Genomic DNA, 21151 nt, shown 5'->3' with positions numbered 1-21151 from the left:
CTACATGATTCAGAAGTGTTGTATAAAGTATATGAAACTAAAGACATTTTATATCTAATCAGTATATTCTGATCACCTTTGCATGTAGGAGCTATAGTGTCAATAGCTGCCAGTTGTTTTTCATCAACCCCCTTTCACCATTCTCTAGTGATAGGTTTGAAGACATAAGAATTCTCATTGATGAATGAGTGTTAAATGCTGTACTGCCTCTAATAACAGTGTTTTTACGGCTTGAGGTTCCAGAGTATTAAATATGGATGTACATCTTTGTCATCATACACCGGTCACCATGATGCATCTGCTGCATTTGTCCACCTTTAGAGAAGGAGACAGCAGTGCTGCACAAACTCTGTAAGGTCATAATACTATCAGGGCCTACTGTGGTTAAAGTGGGACTTTGTGGAAGGGTGACAATGGGTGAGGCTCACAAGGCCATGGATTCAGAGGTAGTGACAGAATAATTCATAAACTACAAGTAAGAGTCTGGGTCCAGGAGGGGATATTTTTTCTGCTTAATATATCATTAATACCTTGTTTCACTTTATAACATTTATCTGTATAAGTATATTTTAAATAGAAGAATATTAATTCTATTTTGTATACATACCATAATATATTTAACAGATGCATACCAGTTTCTTTTTATTTTACTATTTTTATTAGTGTGCTCTTTTCAAAAACCTGATAAATATATTCAGACGTATTACTAAATTGCTTACCAAAAGTGTTTTACAGTTTTTAATCTCACGAGCAAATACTATATGAGACCATCAGTTTTAATATCTCTTATCAGTATCAGATTTTGAGTGTTTTAATGAAGGAAAATTCTTAGTTTTCATTTTATTGTACATTTTTATTACTGGGAAGTTCAAACACGTTTGTATATTTTTATCACTTGTATTTCCTTTTGTTCAGGATATCAGAAAGTAAGTTTTATTTAATCCAGATTTAGAAGGATGGTTGAGAGTTTGCAAGATCAAGAAGGGAGAAAGGATATTCCTGACCGAGTTAAGCACTTGAAAAGTTCATAGAAGTATATAAAATATAGAAGGAAAGTGTCAGTGAGTATAGTATTTTAGGTGTTATTATGGTCTTTGTGTTTTCTTATTGATTTGTAGAAACTCTTCATATGACAAATATATTGATACTTTATATCTTACCAGCTGCACAGTTTTCCCATTCCTTTTCATTTTTTTTTGTTTCTCAAAAGATTTATGCACACAACACAATACTCTGTGAAATAGAATTTTATTTTTTATTAATTTTACAGTAGTTTTCGATGATGCACTATTTCTGGACAGTATTCTTGTCTGTGAGGATCTAGCCATACACAGAATGAACAAAACCCCTGACTCTGAAGAGCTTTTATTCCAGCTGAGAGGGAGCACAAAAGCCACAAGTAAATGCATATGTCACAGTGATGATAACTGCTGTACAGAAAACGAATCAGGACATGTACCTGTCTGGCTGGGATGCAGTAAGAGGAGACTGGGAAGTGTGATGTCAGAGAGGAGCAAGAGGCCGAACCAAATGCATCAGAGCCTTGTGGGCAAGAACCAGTTACTGAGAGCGGAGGCTGTGGGAGGGCTCTTAGCAGAGGGGTCATGTGACCCATTGCATGATAAAAGCTTCCTGTATCGTGGCTGCTGTGCTGAGAAAAGTCTTCAGAGGAATCAAGAGAAGTGGGTAAACTCCATTTGCGACAACATGAGTGGACCTGAAAGGTATTATTCTAAGTGAGATAAGTCATGCAGAGATAGACAAATACCATATGATCTCATTTATATGTGGACTTAACAAAATAAACAAAACAAACAAAGTAAAAGTAGGTAAACTAGTAGGAGGCTATTTTAATAGTCTAGGAAAAGAGATGCTAACTTGGTCCAGGCTAGTAATTGTGGAGGTGGTAAGAAGTGGTCAGATTTTGTATATATTTCAAAGGAAGAGCTAAAAGTATTTGGATGTGGGTGTAAGAGAAAGAGGAGTGTCAGAAAATGTTAATTACTTCAAATAACAGACTTGCCAGTTATTGGGATAAACAAACATTCATATTATCATATTTGTGGTGTTAGAGAAGGAAAGTAAAAGTTTGGTTTTGAACATGCACATTATACTTTAGATGCTTATTAGATTTCACAGGAGATATTAAATAAAAAACGAGATGAGTATGGAGTTCAGGGGAGAGGTCTGGACTAGAGATTATTCACATACAGACAGCATTTAAAGGCATGGGACTAGATGAGATCACCTAAGGGATCAGAAGAAGTCCAAAGACCATGTGTACGTGTGTGTGTGTGTGTGTGCGCGCGCGCGCACGCACCTTTATCAACTAAACAATTGAACAAAACCATATACTTTTACTAAAATGGAACACAATGGTCCACATTGGCTTTCTATCAAAACTTGATTAATATTCCTTCTATTATCTGTATTCAAGATAGATGTTATCTTGTAAAATTTAGCTATATGAAACAATTTCAGCATTACAGAATTTTAGATTGAGAGTGACTTTGGAGATAATTGTTTTATAGTTATGGAAATGAAAACCCAGGCAGATCTTGTTTCTCAAGGCCACACTGTAGAACACCGCACAATAATATAATTTCTTCTTCATGTTTTTGATCGTTATTGGGGATTTGAATGTTTAAGGATATGTGTGATTTGGTTGCAACATATAATGGTTTGAAAGCAAAATATGATGTTCAAATTTTTCAGCTTCATGTTATATGGGAGCCAGTCTTTAAGAGTTAGTTATCTGGAAATAAGGTCCTGTTACTGTCCATTACCAGGTTCTCCAGTTGCATTTCTAACCAATCTCCTCATTTCTTTGTCCTTTATTACCTCCTAGATATAGCAGTAACTGATCACCTTTCTATGTTGAAAAATAACTTCATACTTTTGATAGAAAATGTGTTTTTATTGACTATATTAGAAAGAGAAACTAAGATATATAATGGATACAGTGTCTAGTTGTATTTTGCATTGGGTAAAAGATGCAACATTACTTCATAGAAATTTAGACAACAGGACTGATCTTTAGGCAGCAGAATGTACTGGAGAAAATTAAGTCTGAAATTGATGTTGGTATCAAACTCTTCAAACAGGATACTGAAGAAAATTAAAATATTTTCTTACTGCTTATTCTACTGTAAGAAGAGACCATATTTTCCTCCTCATATTTCTCCACAAGGACTTTTATTCCTCTCCAAAGGAGGGGGTAGTATTGGTAGAAACCTTCCAGCTTCCACTTTCTCCATCTGTTACTCTGGGAAAAGCCCGGTGTCCATAGTCCCTCCACTGGCTGGGGTTATGGTGCTTGTAAGATGCAAGCACTGTCTTTCTCTTTCTCCAGGTGGCAAACAAACGGTTCCAAGGTTACGATTTGGGAGGACGTGTTGGGACAACTGAGCATACCAGAAGTCATGTATTTGGGTGAGTGATCTTTTACTCCCTTCATACTCCCTGTCGACCTCACACATTGCGTAGAATCCCTAGGGCAAGAGCTGTGATTGATTATACCACATACTTCTAATGTCTTATGTTATTCATTTATGTGCTAAATAGCATTTTTTTTTTTTTTTTTTTGGAAATTCTATCAGTATGAGATTATTATTTAGTGGCTAGGCCAGAAGACCCAGGCAAATCATCTCTCTTGTGAGTTCTGGAGAAATAGGTGAAGCCATATGGAGCAGCCAGAGTTGGCAGAATCGTACGGTTGGCTCTTATTTAACAGATATTAAACAGAAGATGTTAGCATGGATTGCAGAGGAAATCATGGCCAAAAAAATCTTAATGAAAATTATAGATTTACTGTGCGCATTCTTCATGCCAACGTTGACTTTCTTGACTTCCGAGTGAAATATAAAAAGTGGTAATGTTAGGAGATTAGAGCAATATTTGGAGGTGCAGGAGAGCAGAGGACGAAATTTTTGGGAACATTCATGGCAACATCTACAAGCAAATTTAAATAAAATAAATGAAGCATTTCCTTCTATTCTTAGACACAAAGTTTCGAACCACTTCTACTTGAGAAAAATATCACTAAATTGGGCTTGATGGAGAGTGATATTGCCAAAAGTGTGCTTTATAGCTCCAGTGGTTTTGAGTGTTTTCTCGAGTTAGAGAATTATTTTACCCTTTTGCATTCTTATTACTTAAGAAATGTCAATTATAGGGCCGAAACTGTACTGTTTTGTGGTACTATGAGAACATGAGCAGTTTTCCTAGGAAAGAGTAAGTTGTTATTTTACTACTTTATGGTTCTCTAACTTGAAAACATCAAAGATATTGCTACATATAATGTAGTCTTTGAGTTTGGAAACTTCAAAGAGAGATCTGAGTTTACTGTCTTTATATTTTTGTTGAATTCAGTGGGCTTGGATTGGAGGTGCTGAGTGGACAGAGCTCTTGGAACTTAAATATATTGTTATGTCTCTAATGGAGGTCTGTTCTCCTTTTGTGGGAGCGACTCTTTATAGCTTTTGCTGCAGAATGACTAGTACAAAATGATATATCATGGACGGTGCATCACAGTGAACTATTATTAAAAATCTTAGTATGTTAAGAAGTGCTTAAGAGTATGTATGCAACATTTCCTCTGGAAACACAGAAATCTTAATTTGTGTGAGTGAGCTAGTACTGTCCCCCTTCCAAAACAAAAAACAAACAAATCAAAAAAAACAGCACACAGAAAAGGATTTGCCTTATATGGGGAATTAAAACTATTCAAAACTATCAGAACTACAACATTATATATTACCAGCTTGGAGGAATTTTCTTATTATTGATGTTATTTGCTAGTAGATAATGTATGGATAGTTTAAATGACTTATTAGAGGTATAAGGCATCTATCTAAAAGGGAAAAAACAGACCTGGTAAAGAAAGGTTATGGCCAGCAAATGGTTAAAAACAGAAGGTTATGGCCAAACAAGATTCTTTTCTGGTTGGATAACAGTTGTAAAAATGAGACATGATTCCAAATTTTTAAAAATAATATTGTAATAGTGATTATTTATGCTTTATGAGTGATTTCTATTGCTTAGTCATAGATTCCAAATTTTTAAAAATAATATTGTAATAGTGATTATGCTTTATGAATGATTTCTATTGCTTAGTCATCAATCAGCTGTTGCTTTGAATTTGACAAATGGAAACTGAATTTAAGACATTTATTTTAATATAAACATTTGCTTTTGTTATTTTTAAGTTTCATATAACGGACTTTCATATGATTTAGTGAAAATAAATTGTATGAATGAGTGATATCATGAAATCTTCTTGCAGTCTTAGGAATAAAATTGCATTATTAAGATAGGATTATAGAAGCCGTTATCTGGATATTTATTTAGTTATAATTGAAAAATTATTGAACTCATGGTTGATGCATACTCCCGCATTAATACTTTTTTGAGGAAAAGTTTGTAAAAACTATTTACTTGGTTTTGAGTTATATGAATATGGAAAGGCTACACATTTTCCATTTCGAAGTATTCAAATATACGTTTTTCTTTTGCTCTTTTGTACATCATACCAAAAAGAACTTAGTTTTAGGATTTAGAGCTTTCTGGTGTCTTTGTACTCATCGAGGGAAATATTTTCGGAGGTAACTTCTAAGGATAATTATGTTATGAGAGAGTAAAAACTGATTTTATCTTTCACAAAATACATAACATAATTTCATATGATTAGACTTATATACCTTTTAATAACTATAGAGTTTCAAAAACACATAGCATTACTTCATGTTGTGTTTTTGTGCTAAATTTTTCTGCTTTTTTGGGGGGATTGTTTTTTCCCTCATCTGTTTTTTATTGAGAAAATACCACCTGTATAAATTAACTGGAGCAAATGCTATTGCTGCTCTAGGATAGTGGCATATATTATCACTCCAAAGCCATGAGCACTGGAGTTAAGGGTGTTCTGAGCAGAACTCACTCTGACAATATCTGTGTAACAATTATTATAATAGAGTTTTCAGACTTAGCCTAAGATGTCAGAAATTCTGTAGAACCAGCTTTAAAATGTACTCACCAGCAGAGTAGGTCCTATCATTATGAATGATTATCGCCTCATCAGTTAATTAATTATTTAACTAACTTATTTTTGTCTACCAACTACTTAGTATTGACTGTTCAGTCAGCACTGTGCTAGGAGCTGAGTATGTGGTGGTAAGTAAAACGTGTTCTCTCTGTCCTCATAGAGTTGGAAGAATTTCAGATAAAAATGTCTTCTCCACATTTATTCTCCTAGATTTCATATCTACTGTTCAAAGTTGTTTGTTTAACATAGTGGTGTTGACGGCAACAGGAAATAGTCACAAAGAGAAATGACTTTGGAATCAGCAGATCTGGGTTTGAGGACTAGCTATATCATTTACTATCTTTCCGATATGAGCAAATTACTTAATCTGAGTCTCCATCTTGTTATCTCAGTGCCCAATGGCAGCCTCAGAATTTCTAAATAGGAAGAGACCAGAGATCAGAATTTGGTTGGAAGAGGGGCCTGTGAGGCTTATCTTGGGATTGCATTGACAGAACAAGCACACTTCTTTTTACTTAGGTTGTATGTTTGTTTGGGATGGACAGATGGAGATTATGGAGGTGCCTAATTCCCTCCTAACTGACCCCTGGCACAACCACTATTAAGACCAAAGCCAGCATGCTGAACTCTGGTTAATTCACAAACAATAGTAGTAGTGTGTCCAGGATCACAAGAGATATGCATGGAGGAGGCCTTAAATATTCCGTTATTACTTTTCTGTTATTCTAGTTTTATTCTTTTGGAAATCATAGTCTAGAAGGACAGTTGAGTTGAGAGCTTGAGGGAAGGTCCTCCTAAGCCTAAACACTATGCATTTTTAGGAATCAGGTTTGTGGGCCCATAAGCCTCAATTAGTTTCTTCTCAAATGGAGAGTATTTGTATGACCTCCAGAGACATACTCTAAGCACATTATGTCTGGCTCCTGCTAACCTCTGTTGGAGGGGGAGAGATTTGTGAGACATTTCACACAAGGTAATTCAGTTTATTGTTCGAATGAGTCACTCGGGAAATTGTTTCTGCAGATCTGGTCTCTCGTTTTTCATTGAATCCTCTTTCTATATCACTCTACTATGTCTCCTCTGTGTCTCTAAAAGAGAGCATGTAATGGCTTAATTAGTCATTATTACCTGGTATAGCAGATTTAAAATACATGCATTATAACTCAGGTGTGTAGAAATATAACTTAAAGTTTTCTATAGCTGAGCCCAGATCACAGTTTATAATGAAGGCTGAAAATGCATAAGCTTGGCTACTTCCTCTTAGGTGTCATAGAATGTAGAGCAATTCAGAACATAATCGCATGGCTGGTTGAGTCACTAAACTCTTCAAGGGCAGTGAATATGCCTCAGCTCTCTATCTCCAGCACTAACGAGATTATCTGAGAAAAGGAATATTTTCAATGTATGTTCATTGATAATGCAAAATTATTCTTGAATTTTAAGTTTTTGAGGTAGTCACTATGCCACCCTGCCTGATTCACTATTAGGAAATTTGCTGGAGACAGGAGTCAGATTCTTCTGCCTGAGATGTAAACTCTAGCGCCATCTCAAATGCCCTGTGTCCAAACTGAATTCATGCCATTAACCTCCGAATCCTCTTCCCGGGTGTTTCCCAGGGCAGTGAAGGCACAACAGCTCTTCATTCAGCAAATATCCCCTGCGGGTTTTCATCATGTCAGGAACTGGCTAGATGTTAGGAATGCAACTGTGAGGAGGAAGGTCGGTTGCTGCCCTCGCTGATCTTTCAAATCGTTATCTTTTTCTTTTACCCCTCACATCCAGTACATCACTGAGTCCTGTCATTCCACTAGAAAACATACTTCACATCATCTCATTTCTCTCCATCTCCCCTACCACCACCCAAGTCCATATCACCATGCTGTCAACTGAACTTCCACACCATCCACAAAAGTGATTTTTTTGGTGCCCAATCTTAACCCCGCTTCTATTTGTTTTCCCCACTGCGATTATGGTCAAATGTTTTAAAAGCAGTTCTTCTAACATCATTCTCTGGGTCAGCAGCTTCTCATTACTCACAGAAGGTAGTGTAAAATCCTTAACATGACCCATGAGGCCATAGACAATTTAGTCACTTCTTCCGTCTCCACTTTTATCTTCTGCCACATACTCCTTTCTTGTCTGTGAGCCACGCTCCCCTTTCCTGTCTGTGATACAGCCACGTGTGTGTTTTCAGTTCCTCGAAGGCTCACCCTGATGAAGTGCCCTCCCATTGGTGGGCGTTTCCCTGCGTTATTTCCTGCTTGGAAAGCTGACTGCCCACTTTCCCTTGTTTCCAGCAGAGTTACTCCTGCAAACCCTCCGGGAAGAATCCCAGTGATGCTCTTTATTCAGTACGTTTCCTCCCACAGTCTGTAACCTCCGCGACAGCAGCGTCCTTGTCTATTTTATTTACCACCATATCTTTAGCACTAGCACAGCTCCCGCCACACAGCAAATGTGCGATAAATACCTGTTGAATAGGTACATGAATTAATGTTAAATATTCAGATTCCTAATTCTTAGCAGATGATTCCTATTTAAATCCAACGGTCAGTAAATCCTCTTCAGTAATATTGTATCAAGAAAAGAAACTTCTCATAATTCTTAATGTTTTCAAACAACTCTAGAAAAGGAAGATGGGAAAAGTCAAACAAATTCACATTTACAACAGTTCATTCTAATTTAAGAAATTTTTATTTGTGTGTTAGCCAAAGCATATGAAGTGCCTTGTTATAAGATCTCTACCCAACAGCAGTGTCCTCCAATGGCTAAGGTGATTCAGTGAGGTATTTCTTACTTTTGGATTTTCTTGCTGCTTCTGCCTGTGGAGACTGAGATGTCCATTGCTTCAGAGAAAAAGAAACACTGAGATAAGGACAAAGGATTTGATTTTCAGCTTCTGGCAACTGAAGTAGATTTTCGAGGCCAATTCCACTGTGTGTGTTGGGGGGAGACATTGAGAAATCCAAACGTTTCATTTGAAAAGTCAGAAATGTGCTGAGCGAAAAGACACCAAAGCTGGAAAGCTAAGGTTGGAATACTATAAACTCATAGTGAGAAAGACAGAGGAGATGATATAAGGGCAGTTCTCGCTATCTAGGAATGAGGAAAGCCCTTCCTGAACTGGGGAAAGAATTCTGGAGAGGGGAGGAGAGCGGGAGGGGTGGGCTGCAAGGGCAGGACCTGATTTCCGCCCCACCCCTCATACTGACAGTCTACTCTTCTCTTCCTGGTGTCACAGCCTAGGGGGCTGGATTGGGATCAGCAAACATATGTTTGAATCCCAAAGGTGGGGGAGCTGTCACCATTTTTTGCATGGAACTTTGGGAAGAAGAAGTCACCAGAGGGCCTCACACCAACATGGAGCAGCCACAGTAGAGCAGGAATGGCAGTATGATAGCTTTGGGCAGATGAAGGAGCTGAGATACATCCGAACTTTCTATGGCCAAAACTGGCAAATTGGAGATCCAGAATCTCACACACACCCTAGTGGAAATTGAAGAAGGCTGAGTTCTGATGGACACGGGGAGACCTGGGTTCGAGTTTGAAGGGCACAGAGTATGGTAGACATCATGTTTGGAGCCCATGACAAGGACTATGTCATCAGATGCTAGCACTAGTCTTAAGGAAATGGGTAACCTTATTATACCAAAAGGAAAACATAGAGATCAGAAGCCAACACCCAAAGACCAAGCAGAGTGAGATAATACAGCTGAGGTCAACAGATCCATAAAATGAAAATCCATTCTTTTACTGCCAGGATACTATGCCGCGTTCTCTTCGTATCCAGATACCATCCCGGGGAAAAGGAGAAGAGTGGAGGGGACCCACGACAGGGAAGCATAGCATTGAGGGAAAGTTCGAACGTTGAACTGGCTGAGTTTACATCCTGAATTAACTGGTACACCAAACCAAAAGTGGAGGGGCTGCCTTGTGTAGTATAATGACTAAGATCTCGGTTCTGGAGCCAACTAAACTGGGCTCAGGTCCCAGATCTGGCCCTTACTAGCAGTGCAACTTTCCACAAGAGTATTTCTCTGTACCTCGGTTTTCTCACTTGTTGTGAGGATTAAATATACTAATGTTGTAAAATACTCAGAAGAATGCCTGCCACATGGTTAGTGCTTAGTGTCAAGTTACCTCAAAAACATACAGGAAAATTGTAGGGGGAAGATGGAAGGTTTCAATCCAGATAGATTTTTCTGAACCAAGATTTGATTATTTCTATAAAATCTGGCTAGGCCAATTCTCAGTTGGCCAAGGGCTAAGCATGTTTTCCAGAGGTCACAGCTCTTCCTGTGAAGAGTAAATGTGAAACAGGTAACTGTGAATGCAACTGACCACATTTCTAGTTACCTTCTCTTTCTGAGTTAGGCCTCTGTGGAACAATAAAATCTAGACCCTGAATTAGAAATCCAAGAACAATAGAGTTTCTTCTGAAAGTTTTACCATTAACTCCCCTTAGAAGATGGTTATTAACTGCGTATATGGTGATATTGTGCTTTTATTCCACTCATGCACCGTAACATTAAATACTGTTGTTACCTGTCTTAAACTTATTGTCTTTTGGCTAAATGAAAAGACATGGAGTGAGATTGTTCTGATCAACTAGCATCACTGAACAGCTACTAGTTTGTCAGGCATTGTATTAAACTCTGATGTGGGCTCTGGGTATATCAAAATGGAAAGGAAGAGGCCATAGCCTGAGCAGCTCACCTGGTTAAGCACAGCCCCTTGCAGCATTAGAAGCTTTATAATATGGTTCCGTGTTGGGGTCGGGTAGAATGTGCATGAGTGAGGCATGGTGGAAGTGGGTAGCTCTCTCTGTCTTACTGTGTGTAATCAACCTTTTATGTTTCTCTATATTCTCCAATTTTTTTTTCTGTTTTGGAATCAAATTTTCCAGTTTCCCTTAAAGTTTCAAAATTAAGTAAAGTTCCTAAAATTTCCTAAAATTTGACTGATAGAAATAACCACAAAGAATCTCCATTTTTGCTCACAAACTTGGAGATCCCACTCTCTTCCCTTTTCTGTTTCATTTCTCACCATTTCGCCCAGTTCCTGAGAACATGCAGAGTGCTGAGGGCCAGGATGCTGCAGAAATCTTGGAGTAGTGTTTACCGTAGCAGAAACCTCAGACACTGTGATATCCCTTAATAACATGTCCCACACAGATATTTTTTCTTTAGTTGACTTGCTTCTTTTGAAAGAGGTAGATCAAGAACATGTGGCCATTCCTGATGCTGTCCCAGGGAGACTTGGGCCTTTCTTCGAGATTCATGAATGGGTCCGTGTTTCATCTGTGCCCATGCTCAAGTACCCCTCTGTTATTGCTGAGGGCTTGTGGTACATAAAACGGATTCGCATTGGCTAGTGGCCAGAAGGACCCTCTCCTTTCATTGCTACCAGGCCTTGTCTAAGTCCTTGCAGGACCATAGCGGTGTTCGGATCCTACTGCATGTTTTTTTAGATGCTTATAAAAGAGATGACTTCTGCCAACTGTGAAAGGGGCAACCTAGAGCCTCTGTGTAATATCTCAGGTTGGTCAACTCCTGATGACCAGGGATGATTGTCTCCTACCTACCTCCCAAATAACTAGTCAAATACTAAGCTCCTGTTTTCGGGTAGCAGCACCTATTTTCATGACTGAGCAAAAATAAGAAGGGGCTTCACTCAGTTTTTCAACAATTTGAATCAATCTGTTTCTTTTAATGGTAAAACAAACAAAATTTTGTTTTCCCTCTCTCTCTCTTTTTTTTTCCCATGGCACTTACATTGAGAATTTTTAGGGTGATTACTACAAGGAAAGATAACTTCAAAATCTATCTTGGTAACTGTGAGGGCCCAAACGAGACGAGACAATAATCGACTTCTGCATATTTGTTTCGGCAAGGAGCCGGGAGTTCTTTCATAAACACATCAATAAATCTCTTCAGTTAAGGAATACAGTGTCTGACGATGTGCCCATGTCTTGTGCAGCAGTGATGTCTGAACAGATTGAATCTGGATGTTATGGGGACTGGGTCAAACTGAATTTAAATGTAAGATGGTTAAAGAGCTGCCTGTCAATTTAACTGGGAATGTAGGACTTGGCAGTACATTTAGATTTCTCTGTTCACAGCTTTTTATTTTAGTTATGTGTTACATATCTATAAAATGAGGGAGACTAGAAGATCTTTGAAGATTTAGGTTTAAGATGCTGTAATTCCATGATTCTTTAACCTTTGAATGAATTAGAGAAATAAAACAACTAGGATGCGAGTTGCACTATTATCACTTTACACTTTTAGAATGTCAGAGACTAAGTGGTTTTTATGTCTTTCTGGCCCAGGGTGTGTTGCTCTCTAAGTGACCCTGGACTCACGGGTTGCACTCTCTTCGTAAAATTGTGAATCAGCCGGGGCTTCAGAGCTCTTCCCGACAGCACACCCTGGTGCCTCAGGACTCTTAAGGCGAGGAAGACTGCCTTATGGCCCAGTTTTTTGAGTGCCTCTGAATGCATGGCCATTACCTATTCTTTGTGGAAGTCTTAAAATCCTTTAGAAAAAGTGTAGGACCCTCTCCCCCTTTCTCGTTATTTTTGTGCATGCTCTATTAAGATACACAGTTCACTTCATAGCTTTAAAATATGTCGAGCTTCTGAATCTTAACATTCTGTACTAATTTACTAAATGATTGGAAGGGATATTTTTTGTTTTGTTTTTCAAGCTTTTAATTTTCTTTTTTGATTTCTTTTTGAACTCCTCTGTGCCTAACTAAATGTGAAATTAGCTGTCAGTTCTGAACCAAGGCAGCTTTGAGGAATAAAAGCTGGATTGATTAATAAAGATGTTAAGAAGAAATTAGCACATATATTTGAAGGCCTCTGGGGTTCTTCTCTTGGTTCATATGAGCCTATTTTACACTGACCGGAATTATGAATAATGGTTTTTCCCATTAAAAGTATATCAAGGACTGTATACTTTTGATGGGCTTGGTAAGTGACACCTTGAAAAGTTGTAACCGTGCACTGAGCTGTTGCAGCAGGCATCTTCCCTGCGAAATGCCCACTGCCATGGCGTTGCCCATTGCTTCTTTCCCTTTCCTTGCTAGACTAAGGTTGCTCCGCATACTGTTTTCTCATTCTCTTTCTGGTAATGAATAACAGATGACAAATCCGAGCCTCTCTCAGGTTTCAGTGCAGCTGAGATGACTCGCTAGCATTTCTTGTTTGTCTGTCTTCCTTAGAGGCATCGTTAAGCTTTTCTTACTGCTTCATAAGTAGAAAAGATGCGCCAATAGCTACCAGCATGGGTGCCCACTGATCACGTGTTCAGCCCGCGACCTCCATAGGGAGCGATTTTCACTTCCCTTTCTCCTGATTCAGTGCAGGCACGGGAATTTGAGCAACAGCCAGGACATGTGGTAGCCCTTAAGTTTCTTCCAAATTTTGTGAGCTCAGGATCCAATGTGGAGCCCACCCCTCTATCACTGGCCTTGACATCATAGAATTTACACCACCACTCTGCCCTTGAAACTTGGAAATTGCCTATTATTCAGGTCATTGGAGGAGTTTGCTTATTGATTCTGAAGCTGCTATTTGGTAACAATTCAAAGTGCAATGTAGAGACCCCATCTCCCAAATCCCGTCTTGTGTGCTCTCTCCTCCAACAGCAGGGTGTAATTTTGCTTGTGGTATATGCAAGCACCTTTTCCCAGCATGCCCTCATCTAAGCATGCCTTTCCTTGTGCCAGACACTATTATGCTCTATCAACTTAATATTCTCAAGCCTTTAGTTATGTGGCTGTGCCAGGTATGCCTAATTTTTCTGTTCATCTAAAAAATAGCTTTATGTTATTATAAATAGAATGCACATTTGGAGATGAAAATATACCGTTCATTAGGTATACCAGTACAAACCACTGGCCTCTGGCCACACTTCTCTAATGGTGTAATTTCCATACCCCCAGGGAGATGGTTATGTATCCTCTCTTTATTTTGAAGGCTATAATTGTAAACACATGTCTTTGACTGGATACCTTATATCAATAGCCTTCATCTACTCTGCCAGAAGACGTGCACAGTGCAATGCAACATCAAAGGAAACCCAATGAAATGTTGGTTTATTATTGGAGATATATTTGGGCTAGGCTCATACTAGCTTATTGCTAGATTTAAAAATCAATCCTTAGGCTAAGGCTGAGAGGTTTTAGAGGAGTAATTTTAGTACCGAATAGATGAGATAAAAAAAAAAATCGTAAAGAGTTCATTATAGTCATCTGCGTGGCAAAACCACCAAATCTAAAATACATAAACCAGAGTCTATTATCAGTCACATGCATTTAGTTTATTTATATTATAATTTCCCAGATATGTCTGAACTACTTTTTGAATTTTCAGTGAAAAAGTTTCTCTGGTTTCTCTTATTTACTTTTATTTAGAAGGCATCATTTGTGAACCTATGGACTGGTTATAAGTAAACAGACACAGAAATCTTTCATGGTCACTTGGCTTGGAGCATTGAGTTTTAAAAGCTTATTAATAATTTATCACTCTGGGTATCGTTATAGTCTTCATGTAGGAATATGTTCCTAAATAACCCTCAACTAAATTACTTTGTAAAGAGAAAAGAAACCTATCAATAGTAATAAAAACTAAAATATATGTTTTGCATTTACATAAAAAGAAATGAGTTTGCCTTCTTTCTCTTTTTTTGTATTAAGAATTCTTATATGAGCTAATGAGGCTGTGCCAAAACAATTCAAAAATTAAAAAAAAAATTCTGAATGTTATAGTTCCCATCATAAAAACTAAAGAACTTCTGATTTTGGAATCGTATTTGAGTTTATGGACAGTTCCTATAGCGTTCTGGCTGATCTGCAATGCCCTGTGGAAGCCTGTCTTTCATGCTCTTGGTCTGTCCTGTGGGAGGCACTGTGGGTGTCTTCCTAACAGTGTAGAAGCAGAGTCCAGTGGCATGGTGGCAACTTTGTGGAAGAAGGTGCGTGTGGTGCCTTCGTGGTCGGTACCAGACAGAACAGCAGATGTCACGAGCCTCTGCTCAGAGGATGTGTTTTGTCAGCTGGCCGTGCCACGTTATGTAGAAGGAAGCCGAATCCTTATTCCCCACCGTGCCCGCCTCCCTCTGCCCAGGGTCAGCACATATGATTTAAGGAAGGTCTCTTTTAACCAAGAGAAAGACTTCTTTTTTTAAATGTGGAAAATGACTTCAGAATGATTGGCATTCACTAATGAAAATATTATATTTTCCCAAATGCTTAATGCATTTTTTAGAAATCTGGCTGAGTGAGAAAAGCTTCTTTAAGGATTTAATCGCATCGTGACTAAGAAAGAGTATGCAAACATCATTTAGTTATAATAGAGAATAAATACAGACAACCCTATGTGTCTGGGTTTGGCAGCCGCAGATTCAACCAATCACAGGTCAAATATATTCAGGAAAAAAAAAATGTTAGGTTGTTGCTGAAGTTTACTATGTAGTTAGGTCTGTGATGGTTGCGTCTATACTGAATATGTATAGACCTTTCTTGTCATTGTTTCCTAAACAATGCAGTATAACAACTATTTACATAGTATTGACATTGTACTAGGTGTTCTGAGTAATCTAGAGATGATTTAAAGCATATGGGAGGATGTGTGCAGGTTCTATGCAAATACTGCACCATTTTATACAGGGGACTTGAGCATCCTGAGATCTGGGTATTCACAGAGATCCTGGAACCAAACCCTCGCTGGTACTGAGGGATGACCGTATTTAAAAACCTAAGTGTTTCTTAGAGAAATTCAGAAGAATTCCGAAAATTAAATTTGAGTCACTAATACACTAAACAAAACTTAAAAGTTCTTGCATCACTGTTTCCTTACTTTTTTTGTATCATGGCACCCACAGAAAAGGATGCTATCTCTATCCCAAACTGAAGTAAACAGACAAAGTTACTGAGATCGAAGTCCGGGGCTGATTGCTGCCGGCTTGTCCTAAGAGTTGGGGGTTGAGATCTGGGCGAGTCCTTAGATTGTGCATTTCTTTCTTTCCTTTCCTATTTCCTTGTAGTAATTCATTTCAGTAAGAAAAAGAAAGCATGTTTTATTGGTTTTCCACTGATTTCAAGGAGTATAAATTCAGGCCAATTCTCAATTTTAGACTTTTTTTCAATTGATAAGAGTTCTGTTTTAAAAACAAGTAGAGCTTTTAAGACCAAATCTTTTTATGCTCTGGGGAGCCCACAGTGCCTAGTAGAATACCAGTGGCCTGATCAGTGTTCACACATAGAAACTAATGTTAGAAACAGCGCAAATAACCAAAAGTTGGAAATGAAAATAATGTGCTGAAAAATTTGCAGTAAACTGTAGCTTTATTAGCCTGAATTTTAATCAATGCTGTATTTTTTGCTATTTTGAATCATAAATATAAACAGTTCATTCTCAGCTAAGATTCAAAGCTAGGTGACCTTGAACCTTGCATTTTATTATGTTTCAATATTTTGGTTCTTACAAATATTTGTAAGAACCAAATTTTTCTTTTTAAAAAATGATTAAATTCAAGTCACTCAAATTTTTTTTTTTTAAACTTTCTTTTCTTTATTTACTCCCTTCTTTCTAATTTTCTTTCCTTCCTCCTTTTCTTTTTTTCCACATAGTTTCTGAATTTTCAAGCCAGTCCTGAAAGACAAGAGCAAAGACCTAGCTTTTGAGATGTGGTATGTGTAGGAGAATCATGATAAATATGGCAGTTTTTATGTTATTCTTCATTTTTTTTTGGTCTTATTTCAGAAAGTTAAAAAATATTGAGTTCATTAAGGAAGACTTTCATGTGGTTACCTTCTGTTGTAATAAAAAACCTTAAAGATTTCAGAAAGTCATCCAGAAATGAAGTTTTATGTAGATTATGAATCAGGTTAATGTTTTCAGTGTATGTTTTAATTAGCCAGGGTCACCCTCAGCCACAGTTTGGATTCATTCAGTTTCTGTTCTTCAAACATTTTACATTTAGCCACCTCTAGAAGTTATTATTCATTTATTTGATTTATAAAATATACTCATCACCCTGGCCCCTGGGCGTATTTACAACAGTGATGCAAATTTAATTAATACAACATTGCTTGGTTCTCTCCCAGCAAGTGGGTTTCCTCATCTCTCTCCTATAGCCACCACGATCAGGAGAAGAGCCAGTTGGAACAGATGGACCATGCAACTGGGCTTTGAAGGGGAAATTTAAATGGTTATTATTACTGAGAGAGGAAAATGAGTCTGTACAAAATGTCTTCCTCTAACTGGTCAGTTAGATGGAATCTCCAAGAGGCACATGCTACTTGACCTGGACAGCCAAGGTTATGCATTCCTTTTCATTCTGAAAAAGATCCAGGAGAGCAAAAGATAACTTTTAGAATATTTTTTTATGTAGTAGGCAAAAAAAAAATTCTGGAGTGCAAGTGGCATAAGCCTACACAATGTTTTTTCAATGTGGCTTTTTTGTTGTTTTTGTTTTCAGATTTCAAGTTATAGTGAATGAAGGATAACATAACGGTTAAATGCACACAACTGGTGTCATCTTGCTTTGGTTTAAATCCAGATCTTTCTGAGATTTTCCTCTGTAAAATGGGTCTAAAATAGCACCTAATTCACTGGATCATTGTGTGGGTCCAACAATATGTAGAAAGTGTCTGCAACAGGAATGGCGCATAGAAAGAGCTCAATAAATGTTAGTTTTAATTTTTTATGGAATTTATAATTAAAGAGTTGCCTGCTTTGGAGGAGGCCTAACTGACGAGTCTCTGGACATTATAACTCACATTAAAATAGAAGTAATATGCTTCTACCATTGAAATGTTTTCCCTGACTCATGAATATTGATGAAAGTTTCTGGAGACTCATTGTGGTAGTACTGACGTACAATGAACTGATTGTCATGAGGATTTTAACAGTGTTGACAATGGTGTTGACAAAACATGAACGTAAAATCTCTGGACCACACCGTGTCGGGGAAGGAGAGTAATGCTGATCACCCTCAGAAGCCATTTGCATCATCCCCATCTACCCAGTAAGAGAAGTGTGTGTGTGTGTGTGTGTGTGTGTGTGTGTGTGCATGCGCACATGCGTGCACAATGCATTTCACTATAGGAATGACTTTCATAAAATGATAATTTGCGGGCTCTGGGGAATATAGTAATAACTGAGGAACTCTGGAGGATATTTATTTTGTCCTGTGAAACATTTATTTTATTCTGAGGTAGAAGTCACTGGGTGGGGGCCTAGGATACCTATTCTCTCCTATTCCCTATGTTTTTACTGTTGCTGCATTTCGTGTCGGCAGGGGTACACAGCTGATTCTGAAGAGCCCTCTCAGCTCTAGGGGAACTCATGGACACTGAGCCAGTCCCAGGTCCCACTCTGTGGTCTGTGGTTGAACTGGTATTATCTGTGAGAAGACCAGGGGGCTTGTTCACCATGGCATTATGCCCTCATTACTTATCTTTTGGGTTGTTTAGAACCCATGTATAAGCTCCTATTTTGGCATTAGCTGTCAAGAAGAAAAAAAGAATTATTGAATAATTGCGGCTATGTTTACTTAGTTCCAAAATAGTTAAAAAGAGAAAATTGATGTTATCTGGTTATTTAATGAATAAAAAATGATAGATAATTATGAGTAAAACAATTTTATCCTTTTTTGCCCACATATTTTTATGTATTTAGCAATGGTTCTATTTTTTCTTGCTTCCATTTTAAATGCACAGTACAGTTGACCCTTGAGCACGTGGGGATTAGGGGCACCCATCCCTCACACAATGGAAAACTCACATTTGACTTTTGAATCCCCAGAACTTAAGTACTAAGAGCCTGTTGTTGACCGAAAGCCATACTGATAGCATCAACCGTTGATTAATACATATTATGTACGTTATATATATCACATACTCTATTCTTAGAATAAAGTGAGCTAGAAAAAAGAAAATGTTATTAAGAAAATCATAAAGAAGAGAAAATACATTTACAGTATTTATTGAAAAAAATCCATGTGTAAGTGTGGGTCCATGTGGATCTGCACAGTTCAAATCCGTATTTTTCAAAGGTCAGCTGTATACTCATATCAGTGTCATCTCTCATTTAAATCCTGTGATTTCTGTCAGTTGGTGTTAGGTTTTCATTGGGATATAAAGATAACTTGTTGCTTCTTCCCCTGTACGAAGTTGGGAATAATTGATTAGATCGATTTTGTCAGCTTTTTTGACCTCTGAAGGAACTCATAGCCCTTTTCTGCTATCACCCCAAGGATTACCCCAGTTGCTAACACACCACATTGTATACTCACGTGGTGAGAGTGCGGCTCTGGATCAACCCAGATGGCAGGCCGTTTAGGAAGAGCATGCTCTCTCTTTTCCCATGCGTCTAGGTAATGCAGGCCGGGAAGTGGCTTCCTTGGTATCTTTTCGCTTCCCTGGTATCTTTTCGCTTCCCTCACTTTAGAGAAAGGTCTGGGGTATGTGGTGTGGGAAAGCCCAGTGTAGATATTAGGAAAACATTCTCAGACACTTTGTCCTCTTGATTCTTCATACCTCACGAAAGAAGGCCTTACTTCCCTCAGATGGGATAGAATTGAGGTTTGGGTCTGGGCTTTGCACTGAAGGTTGGTTCCTTGGATTCACCTGGGAAATGATGTTCTTTCATGAGGTATGGACCATCTCATTTGAAATTTATAATGGGATTTGGGCACCAAAGTGGCTTCTAATAATAAAGGGTTCCTTGGTCCTTGCCATAGCCTGTGAGGATTTATTTTTGTTCTTGTTGAGAGGTGACTGGCACGGGCCACAGTTGGATAGTCCACAGCCCCTTGTCTAGTACTGTAATCCATGTAGCCTCATCTGTTGCTGTGTTGGTGTGCCTCAACTCCTCCTGAATGGGGCGGACTATTTTTTTTCCAGTGTCATCATTTGGGAAGATAAGACTGAAATTAATTTATTATTATTTTCTCTTGCTCAGAAATCTGTTGAATATGGTTGGTCCCATCATTTGATTTCTCTTGTCTCCATCTATATAGACCGTGGGGCTCATTACTTATATAAAGAACACTGTATATCTGAACCCACAGGAAAAAAAATCGGTGGGGAGGATTTTTATTAAGACCAAAATATCTGCAATATATAGCCATGGAAATGAGCATAAACTATCTTGAGGGGTGTATAGATTGACTGTGTGGTTCAAATTCTCAGAAGGAAGAGCATTAAATTGCATGTGAAAGAAATTATAGAAAATTTTCCTCCTGGAATTTTAAAATTTGTGATCCTCCCAAATCCAACAGAAGACAGAAGAAAGATTATATAAATTTATGAAACAAAATACTTTTGAATTTATCCCATGTCTAACAACATAAATATCAGGTAAAAGAAAAACATCCTCATACCACCAAAAATGCATTTCTTTAACAAACATTAGTTGGGGGAGAATGTGACCCTTCAAAGATTCTAATCTAGATACTTATTGCAAATGGGGTAATCAGATGTCTTCCAAATTCTCAAAGTCTTCAGGGTGCAGTTGAGTTGTGGTTTTTATTTTAAATGATCAGTGGAATGCTGAGATGAATCCTATCCTATATCCTTCTGTCAGCAAGAGGTTTCCCATCATGTGTCCTGGAACCATGCCTGTTGTTCCTATTAATTCGTTTGCCATTACAGTAGCACTGTGTTAATTCTGACAGGCTGGTCAGTGTCATATTTGATCTCAGCCAATTCCATTCTTAGCTTCTAGGTGGTAGACAAATGGGGAATAGTGTGACGATTTGGGCTGCCTTTCATTTATTTTTTTATTATTGTTTAGATATTTACACTCACTATCATGTATGTAACCAGACATTGCAGGTTGTGCTCTTCTCTTATGGTCTGTAGGAGAAGACATAGTTATGGAAAATAGGAGATAATGTTTATTCTTTAGGAGTGGAAACATTTTTTTTTTTTCAAGTGAAATTTACATAAAAGTTTACCATATAAGAAAAGATGAAAGTGATGATGGGGGCGGGGGCCTGGGGTCCCTATGTGTCCGCCTCCTTGCAGAAGACCTCAAACATTTCCCCCAAATATGTGACAAGGTTTTAAACTCTTGAAGGGAAGTGAAGTTACTGA

The 21151-nt window shown here is 38.0% G+C and overlaps 1 long non-coding RNA gene across 1 annotated transcript in view; it reads left to right on the top strand.

Annotated features, from left to right (window-relative positions):
- Positions 1 to 1643: 1643 nt before the first annotated feature.
- Positions 1644 to 21151, top strand: part of LOC120616240 (uncharacterized) — a 256692-nt gene continuing 237184 nt past the window's right edge. The window contains exons 1-2 of the long non-coding RNA XR_005656542.1: positions 1644 to 1724; positions 3353 to 3432. This is a non-coding gene — a long non-coding RNA (uncharacterized LOC120616240). The remainder of the gene's footprint in view (positions 1725 to 3352; positions 3433 to 21151) is intronic.

Source organism: Pteropus medius, unplaced genomic scaffold, assembly GCF_902729225.1.
Source record: "Pteropus medius unplaced genomic scaffold, Ma_sr-lr_union100, whole genome shotgun sequence".
Taxonomy (NCBI): Eukaryota; Metazoa; Chordata; class Mammalia; order Chiroptera; family Pteropodidae; genus Pteropus; species Pteropus medius.
Note: the sequence above shows the minus strand (reverse complement) of the source record. Positions and strands in the feature narration are given on the sequence as shown.